Source organism: Pinus tabuliformis, chromosome 5_1 (assembly GCF_031772625.1).
Source record: "Pinus tabuliformis cultivar Carrire ecotype Pingquan chromosome 5_1, CPIR1, whole genome shotgun sequence".
Lineage (NCBI taxonomy): Eukaryota > Viridiplantae > Streptophyta > Pinopsida > Pinales > Pinaceae > Pinus > Pinus tabuliformis.
This window is the reverse complement of record NC_142305.1, coordinates 807,480,160-807,489,569: the sequence shown is the minus strand read 5'-3', so window position 1 is coordinate 807,489,569 and position 9,410 is coordinate 807,480,160.

Sequence of the window (9,410 nt, the reverse complement as noted above, 5' to 3'; positions counted from 1 at the left end):
CTATCATGATGTGGTAAAGGTTCGCATCTACTTCACTCTTGGTGAAGCCTAACCTGGTGAAATAGCTGTCGATCCTAGTGTACCAAGCACGAGTTGCTTGCTTCAGCCTATACAAAGCCCTCTTGAGTCAGCACACATGCGACTCATGATCGAAGGTCTCAAAACCTTCTGGCTACTCAATGTACACCTCTTCCTCAATCTTCCCATTAAGGAATACGGTCTTGACATCCATCTGATGGATCTTCCAACCCATCTGAGCTGATAGTTCCAACATCGATCTGATAGATGAGTACCTTCCTACAGGAGCAAAAGTCATAGTCGATCCCCTCGACCTGTGAGAAACCACAGGCAACAAACCTTGCCTTATGTTTCTCAACACTGCCATCAGCTACCTGCTTTACCTTGTAAAGCCATTGGGAACTCACCACTGACTTGTCCTTCGGTCTTGGGACAACATCCCAAACATAGTTCTGAATGATGGAGTCGTACTCCTCCACCATAGCATCAACCCAGACTAGTTGCTACACTGCTTCCTCAAATGAAGAAGGTTCAGTCTCTACACACTCCCCAACCAGGGCCATGTAACCAGTGTACCGCTCAGGTGACCTCCTCTGTCTGCGCTGAGAAGATGGATGTCCCACATTCTCTCTCACATCCAACATCAACCTGTCAGCTTCCCTTAAGCGTTTTCACCCGTCTCTGGAAGACTCTGCATGAGTGGATGTCTCCACTCCCAGATCCTCTGCATGCGGCTGCTCTGCATCAGTCTAAGGCTCCTCCTCCTTAGGAACTAAAAGTTCCTCCTCTGCATGCAACTTGAGCTCCCTCTCAAGTGATACTCGAATGGCTTTCTGCTTGTTGAATTTCAGATCTCTGCATACCATTGTCCTCTAACTGGTAGGCAAGAACACCCGATAGTTGTGGGGTGTATCAGTGTACCCCACAAGTATCCCCAACTCAGTTGTTGGATCTAGCTTCTTCTAGGCATCTTTGGTCACATGGAAATAAACCGATGATCCAAAGATCCTGAAGTGACTCACATCTAGTCTCTTCCTGGAAAAGGCTTCCAATGGTGTCTTCAATCCCAGTATACAATGCGGGCTTATTTTCTGCAAGTATACTGTTGTATTGCATGCCTCAGCCCACAAATGAAGTGATAGGCTTTGGTCATGCAACATCACTCGATTTTCTCCCACAATTGATGTTTTCTTCCTTTCATCCACCCCATTCTGTTGTGGGTTATGGGGTGCCATCAACTCCTGTTTAATTCCTTCTACTGTGCAAAAGTCCTTAAACTGTTGGGAGACATACTCTCCACCATTGTCGCTATGCAAGGCCCTTATTTTCTTTCCAGATTCTTTCTCTACCAAGGCTTTAAACTCAAAAAACCTTGAGAAGGTTTGATCCTTCTTCTGCATAAAGTAGATCCAACATCTACAAGAAAAATAATCAATAAAAATAACATATTACCTTTGTTTAGCAATGGAGGCTATAGAGAATGGTCCACACACATCTATGTGAACTCACTCCAGGATTGCCCCAGCTCTAGTATCTCGCTCCTGAAATGAATATTTTGCATACTTACCCAAGGTACAACCTTTGCATGTATCCATCTACTCCAGTTTTCCCTTGGGAAGTCTGGTAGAAATCTGCTGCATGATCTTCAAGGCCCCATGGTCCAAGTGGGCCAATCTTCTATGCCATAGCTCGCCAACATCTTGGCTCTGCAACAACTCTGCTTTGGAACTCAATGTTACACAGTCGTCTACCTCCAGCTTGTAGAGATTCTTTACTCGAATCCCAATCCTCTTGGTCTATCCAGTGCCAATATGACTCAAGAATTCCTTTCCTTTGTTAAAGACTACATCATAGCCTTTGTCTTCTAGCATAGCGACGGACACAAGATTCTTCTTCAGACCAGCCACATACTTTACATCAGTCAGGGTGAGAGGATTTCCATGCTCCCTCTGAAACACAACTGTACCTTCACCTAAAACACGGTACTTTCCATCATCGCCCATCTTGATCTGCATCTGGAGATCCTTCTCCTCCAAGGTACTGAAAAGATTCTTGTCGTCGGTCATGTGGAATGAAGCTCCACTGTCCAAGTACCAAACACATCCCACCATCGATGAAACCATGCATGTGATGAGGGTGAAATCCAATTCTAACTGTGAGGCCAGTGCCTCACCATCTGATCCCTTCGAGGATCCCTTCTTGGATTTCTTCTGTGGACAATACGTAGCATAATGGCCCACCTCATGACAATGAAATCATCTCACTTTTGATTTGTCAATCTTCTTCCCACCATGGGAAGAACTGGATTTGGAATGGGACACCTTCCCTTTCCCTTTCCTTGCCTTACTTGCTAAGGCTATATTTTCTTCATCATCTTGCTTTGATGAAGATCCATCTCTAGTGCTTCTCCTTATCTCCTCCTGCATCAGATCCGACCAAAGTCATTTCCAATTTGGAAGTTTCTCTCTTTCATTTACCAAGTTTTGGTAGCTATGCCAGCTCTTAGGAAGACCGAGGAGAGCAAGACTCACCATGTCATCATCGACTGTCATGATCCCTACACTTCCAAGCTCATCCTTGCAGGTGGTGAGCTTGTTTAGATATGTAGAGATCATGTCGCCCTTTTCACACTTGATTTTCCGAAGCTTATCTTTCAACGCCAACTTCCTCTAATCGCTATTGTTCTGATATAGATCTTTCAATGTTTTCCACATTGAAAATGGTGCCTCCTTCCCATGGAGACTCGATACCATGTGGTCTTGAACTCCCTCCAGAAGGATTCTCCTCGCTCTAGCCACACATTTCTTCCATTCCGCCAATTCTTTGGCATTAGCAGTTGTTGGCTTGTGGACTTCTTGATCGATGAAGTCCTTCAAACCATTGTCCTCTAATACCACTTCCATGTGATCCTTCCAGGATATATAATTCGAGCTATCATCAAGGGCATACTCGAGTCTCAAACCGTTGAACGCCATTGGTGAAATTTGAGATGTGATAAGAATTCGAATTCTATAATCAAGAACTTCAAACTTCGAACTTCTCCCTTATTTGTATATATTTCTTCACTTTGATCACCTTTGCTCTGATACCATGTAGAATTTCCCACTATAGATCACCAGATTATGCAATATACTAAAGCAAAATACTTGATCTACTTCTACAAACAAACTTGCGGAAACTTAATCGATTATGATCAAGATCAAATAGAACACATATAACAGAGAATGAGGAAGCAATCACACATGAACACAGAATAATACTCTGGGGAAAGCCTCAGCTAAAAATCCCGATCTATGTATTATCATACAAGTGGAAATATGTCCGGATTACACAAAGCTTTAGCTCACAAGCTATCCAGCTCTCAGTACAATCCCTCACTGCTGCTCATAGACTAAATAAACACAACATATGCCTTCCCTCGGTCCTCCAAGCCTCCTATTTCCTTGTGCAGCTTCTCCTGGGTCCTCTGGCTGCTACCTATGTGAATTGACCTCTCACACAACTCATCAAGCTCAGAAGTAACTGCGCAATCTCCAAGGAATGAATTCCTTCTGCATGCAAGAGATATCCTCAATGGAATATTCCTACAACTGATAGTACACTGTCCCATCATCTGATCTCAACTGGGTCTCTGACTGAAATGACATGCATGAGTTATTTATAAGAGAATATTCAGTTATCTGAAGTGCAACAATTACATGCATGCATGCATTAACTAACTGAACTCACAATCAGTTCCACAAACTGTTGGAACTAATCTAACTGGACTTAACTCAATTAACTGAGCTAACTAATTACAACTCAAAGTACAACTCATCCTAATCTCCTTAATCAAGGGATAAGTTCCTCAATCAAAGGAGAAATTGTTGCATGTCTTCACATAGACTTCATGTTTGATTTTCTACAACTAATTAACTCAAGATGATTTAATTAATTATTTTACAAACAGCTGCTAAAATCAAATTTTAATTTTAATTCTCAATTTTAGTTCAGGGACTAACTAAAATTGGGATGTATCCCGAAATGCTATTTATAGCAATGCTATTTTTTTAGCACTTCTATTTTTTGCATTTCTTGTTGTTATTTTCAACAGGAATCCCATTAGCACCATTGAGATAAACAGAGTACTTCTGCCAAATACCCTCGTGGATTTAGGAGCAACAATAAATGCAATGACCTATGAAACAATGACATCTTTACAACTACCTGGACTTAAATCCACCCCTATCCTTCTAGAAATGGCAGAAAAATCCGTCTTAAAACCAATGGGAACCCTAGAGGACATAGTGGTCACTATTTCTTCTTGGAAATATCCCATATATTTCATTGTCATTTCTCCGAAAACCTCTAGGCCTAGACACCCTGTGGTTCTGGGACGACCATGGCTGGCAACTGTTGATGCCGTCATAGGATGTAGAAATGGAGAAATGATTATTTCTAATGGTCCCCACAACCAAACTCTGTCTATTTTTCCCCCTGCTCAAACAGCTGTTGAAGTACCATTATGGCTCAAGAACCCATATGGAGATGAAGATTGTATGTTTCCTTTGTTGTCATTAGATCAGTCTAGAGATCTCCAGGAGCATTCTGATCAACATCTTTTGCAGAAGTTTTTACTTGATATCTCTTGTATCGATTATCCTATCTCTTTTAATGGTTATCAACATGTGTCTAGTGATGAGTTTCAGGAAACTTTCCATCCAGTTGTCTTCGCCTCTTTTGTAGTAATGGAGGAAAGCTAGGAACCCACTATAGAACCTGTAGAAATTTTTCAAGGAAAGATCTTTCATATCAGTACAGGATTGACTGCAAAACAAAGGCAAGAGTTGATGAGTATGATTCGCGAACAATCTGGAGCTTTTGCATGGGATTACTTGGACATGAGGGGCATACATCCAGACACCTGCATCCACCATATCTATACAAATGAAGAAATGAAACCTATTCGGCAACCACAAAGGCATATGAACCCAGCATTAAAAGACATTGTCAAAGATGAGCTTCAAAAAGTTTTGGTTGCAGATTTCACCTGCCCCATTGTTGATAGTAGGTGGGTGTCACCTCTGGTAGTGGTTCCAAAGAAGAATGGCAAGTGGTGTATCTACGTCGACTATAGAGAATTAAAAAAGGCCACATTGCGTGACTATTTTCCACTACCCTTCATTGATCAAGTCCTCGACACGCTTTTAGGTAAGAAGTATTTTTCTTTTTTAGATGGGTACAGCGGTTACAATCAAATACAAATAGCTAAACAAGACCAAGAGAAGACTACCTTTACATGCCCTTGGGGTACGTATGCATATAGAATCCTCCCCTTTGGTCTTTGTAATGCCCCCGCCACTTTTCAGAGAGTTGTACTTGCCATTTTCTTTGATTTGATCCATGATTGTGTGGAGGTCTATATGGACAACTTCACAGTTTATGGAGATGACTTTTCACAGGATTTGGCAAATCTAGAGAAAGTATTGATTCATTTTCAAGAAGCTAATCTAGCCCTTAGTAGTGATAAATGTAAGATGATGCAAACTAAGGGGATTGTTCTAGGCCATCATGTGTCACTAGAAGGAATTCAAGTTGATCCAACAAAAATCGAGGTAATCTCGCATATCCCTATTCCTAGTTCTCAAAAAGAGGTAAGAAGTTTTTTAGGGCATGCATGTTATTATCGACAATTTATTGATAATTTCACTATAATTGGAGCACCATTATTTAAATTGTTAACTAAAGATGCTAACTTTGTATGGAATGTTGATTGTCAACAGGATTTTCAAGTACTAAAGGAAAAGTTGTCCACTACTCCGGTATTGAGAGGGCCAAATTGGTCCTTACCTTTTCATATTTGTATAGATGCTTCAGATACTGCACTGGGAGCGGTCTTGGGACAAAGGGAGGATAACTTTCCCTATGTTATTTATTTTGTCAGCAAAAATCTTTCTTCCGCTGAATTAAATTATACGGTTACTGAAAAAGAGTTGTTAGCAGTTGTGCATGCTATAGGAAAGTTTAGGAATTATAGACATTTGTCCATACCGATCATTCTATTGTTATATTTTTAATTAATAAACCTATTACTAACAGTAGGATAACAAGATGGTTCTTACTTTTACAAGAATTCAATATAATTGTAATTGATAGGCCTGGAAGGGATAACTTGGCAGTTGACTTCTTATCTCATTTGAACATTTCGAAGGGAAGCATGCCAACACCAGTGCCTAATGAGTTTCCAAATGAAGCATTATTTTCCATTTCTACTATTACTCCTTGGTTTGTTGATGTCGCCAATTATCTAGTATTAGGGAAATTACCTCAAAACATGTCGGCCTGAGAAAAACATAATATAGTGCAACGTAGTGCTAATTTTTCTTGGATCGAAGGGGATCTATTTTATACCGGTCCAAATTTGATTATGAGGCGATGTATGCAGGAAGATGAAATGTATGATGTGCTGAGATCATGTCACAACGAGCCTTGTGGTGGCCATTTTGCCGATAAAAGGACTGCATACAAAGTTCTCTGTACTGGAGACTATTGGCCTACACTTTTTAAGGACGGCAAGAAGTTTTTTTGAGTTGTGATGCTTGCCAACAGATGGGGAGACCAGTTGCCTCCAATGAAATGCCTCTTCAACCACAAATTGCCATTGAACCTTTTGAGAAGTGGGCATTGGACTTCGTAGGGCCCATCTCCCCAATGTCAAAGAAGAAAAAATATATCTTGGTATGCACTGACTACGTCACCAAGTGGGTGGAGGCTAAAGCATTGTATGCTGCCACTGAAAAGGAAATAGTAGAATTTTTGTTTGAGGACATCTTTACGAGATTCGGTGTGCCTCGTGAAATTGTCACTGACCAGGGTACACAATTTACATCAAATTTGGTCAAGGCACTCACGGAGCAGTATCAAATTAAGCATCACAAATCGACTCCTTACCACCCCCAGGCTAATGGGCAAGTGGAGTCCATGAACAAAGTTTTGGAATCCATCCTCACAAAAACTATTCAACTACATCATATGGATTGGGTGGATAAGTTACTGGAGGCACTATGGGCTTATCGGATCACTTGGAGAAATGTGACAGGACACACACCTTATGAGTTAGTCTATGGTAAACAAGTGCTCTTGCCCATTGAGTTCCAAGTAAAAACATTCAGGACTGCCACCCAGTTGGGCATGAATCTAAATGAAGCTCAAGAGCAGAGGCTGATGCAATTGAATGAACTTGATGAAATCTGACAAGATTCCTACCATAGAACTGCGTTGGTGCAGAGCCAAGAAGAAAGTCTTTCACCCAAGTGACTAGGCCTTGTTATATGATAGTAAGTTTAAGCATTTTAAAGGTAAATTTTCTACCAGATGGTTAGGACTGTATGAAGTAAATGAAGTTTTTGATAACGGTTCAGTTCATATTTGTACTATCGATGATGATAAGACTTCTTTTGTAGTAAATGGTCATCGGCTTAAAGTTTATCACAAACCACTTTCACGTGATCAGTTTTTGCAAGAAGTACGAAAGGATCCAGGGTTGGAGCTGATTCATGCAAATGACCAGCCCCTTGCTGGTTCAGTTGATTAATTTATTTATATATATATATATATATATATATATATATATATATATAAACCAGTGGGCTGTTATTTTTCAAATTTACAGGTGGTTCTCCCCACAGCGCATGTAGAATAAAGGAGGAATTCAACAGGAGAAATTTTATTCCTTTATCCAATCCTAGTGGATTACTTATGGAAAAGGAACTTGTGGAGTCTTCTTTGGAGGCCTTCAGACTCTCTAAACATGAAGCTCCCGAGCATTAAGTGATCGAGGCTCACAAAATTATATGGACCAATATTAGTATAGGGATTCCTTGAGTATAGAATTGTTCTTTTCTGAGCTCAAGGAAATGTTTACGGAAAGGAAACCCCCTAGAGTCTATTATGGGAAATCCAAACTCTTTAAACATGAATTCCTTGAGCACAAACTACTTTAGGCGTGCTAAAACAATAAAGTAGTGGTAGTTTAGGGATCCTTTGGGCATTGAGTTATTCTTTTCTGGGCCCAAGGGAATAATTACGGAAAAGAAACCTCCTTGGAGCTCTCTTTCCGAACATTTCTAGCTCCCTAAATAAGAAATGCCCCAGGTAATTATCATATCAAGCCTAGTCAAAAACCATGAGATGATGGATAGGGTTCTAGTGCTATCCCACAACAAATTTGATGCCAATTTGTCAAAAGAATTACATATCTATGTTCTATTTCCTATGTTTAACTAGTTTTTTTCTCAAGTACTTAATGTTGGGCTAGAGTCTTCCTCAGAGTCAATTGTTTCAAGATTCCAAAATATTTGTAGAGATATGAATGTTCAAGTGCTAATCCTAACAGCAGCACCATCAGTCTCTCAAAAACATATCAATCTCTCAAAAATATGTAAACTCTGTTGTTAAAGCACCAAGAAGTCTTCTCAGATGATTGGATCTCTCAATTCACTGCAAAAATCGTTGTTCTCTGCACAATGAGGAAACATGTTTCAACCGATGGATCTAGAAGGCGTTCACACTATCCTTTATACCCAAGATCGTTACATTGACACAAGAATTGCACTTAACTTACCTAATTTGCTCTCAAATAGTTCTAATGCTCACCAAATGTAATTGTATTTTACCTAATTTCCTAAAAAGCTGGGCTCCATTCCTATTTTCACCCCCACTTCCTAACGTATTGAACCACTTCCCATTTGGCTTCCTCATGATTATGGCCCCTATCCTTTACTCACGTATATTCATAATTCGGGCATGATTTCCCTTGATGGGCACGACATACACTGATTTGTGGGTTGGATGCAGGGTATTATTCTTTAGAGTATGCACAGGTGTTAGTATGATGTGACGAGCAGCCTTTGGTTGAGGTCGACTCTGAGTCTATTCCGTATCAATGGTCCTTTGTCGGGTTTTGTTCACAGATGTGATGTTGTAATGATGAACAATTGTCCCTCTCGCTCCAAAAGGCAGCCAACACATTATTTCTCTCGATGGCCATGACTCCAGCTTGAAATACATGTTCCTTTCTAAGTGCATTACCTTAAGTTCCATTCTTGAATTTTTAATTGCTGCATCATTTCTATTTATTCACGATCACTCCATATGAATTGTTCTCATGCAGAGGTGTCCCGTAATTTCAATTGGGTGCTAATTGTGGAGTGACATTTGCTATAAGAGAGTCGGTTCGTTGGTTCAGTTGATCACTTGTCTGTGCCAGCGAATTCTACAGGTGCACTCAGAATTTGACCATGGGAGTGGATAAGAACGAGCCAACATTTGGTTAGTTTTTGCAGACCCCTGAATATCAATCTTGTAAGGCGGCCATCGAAGAGAAGGGATGGACAGTTTTTCTCCAAAAGTTT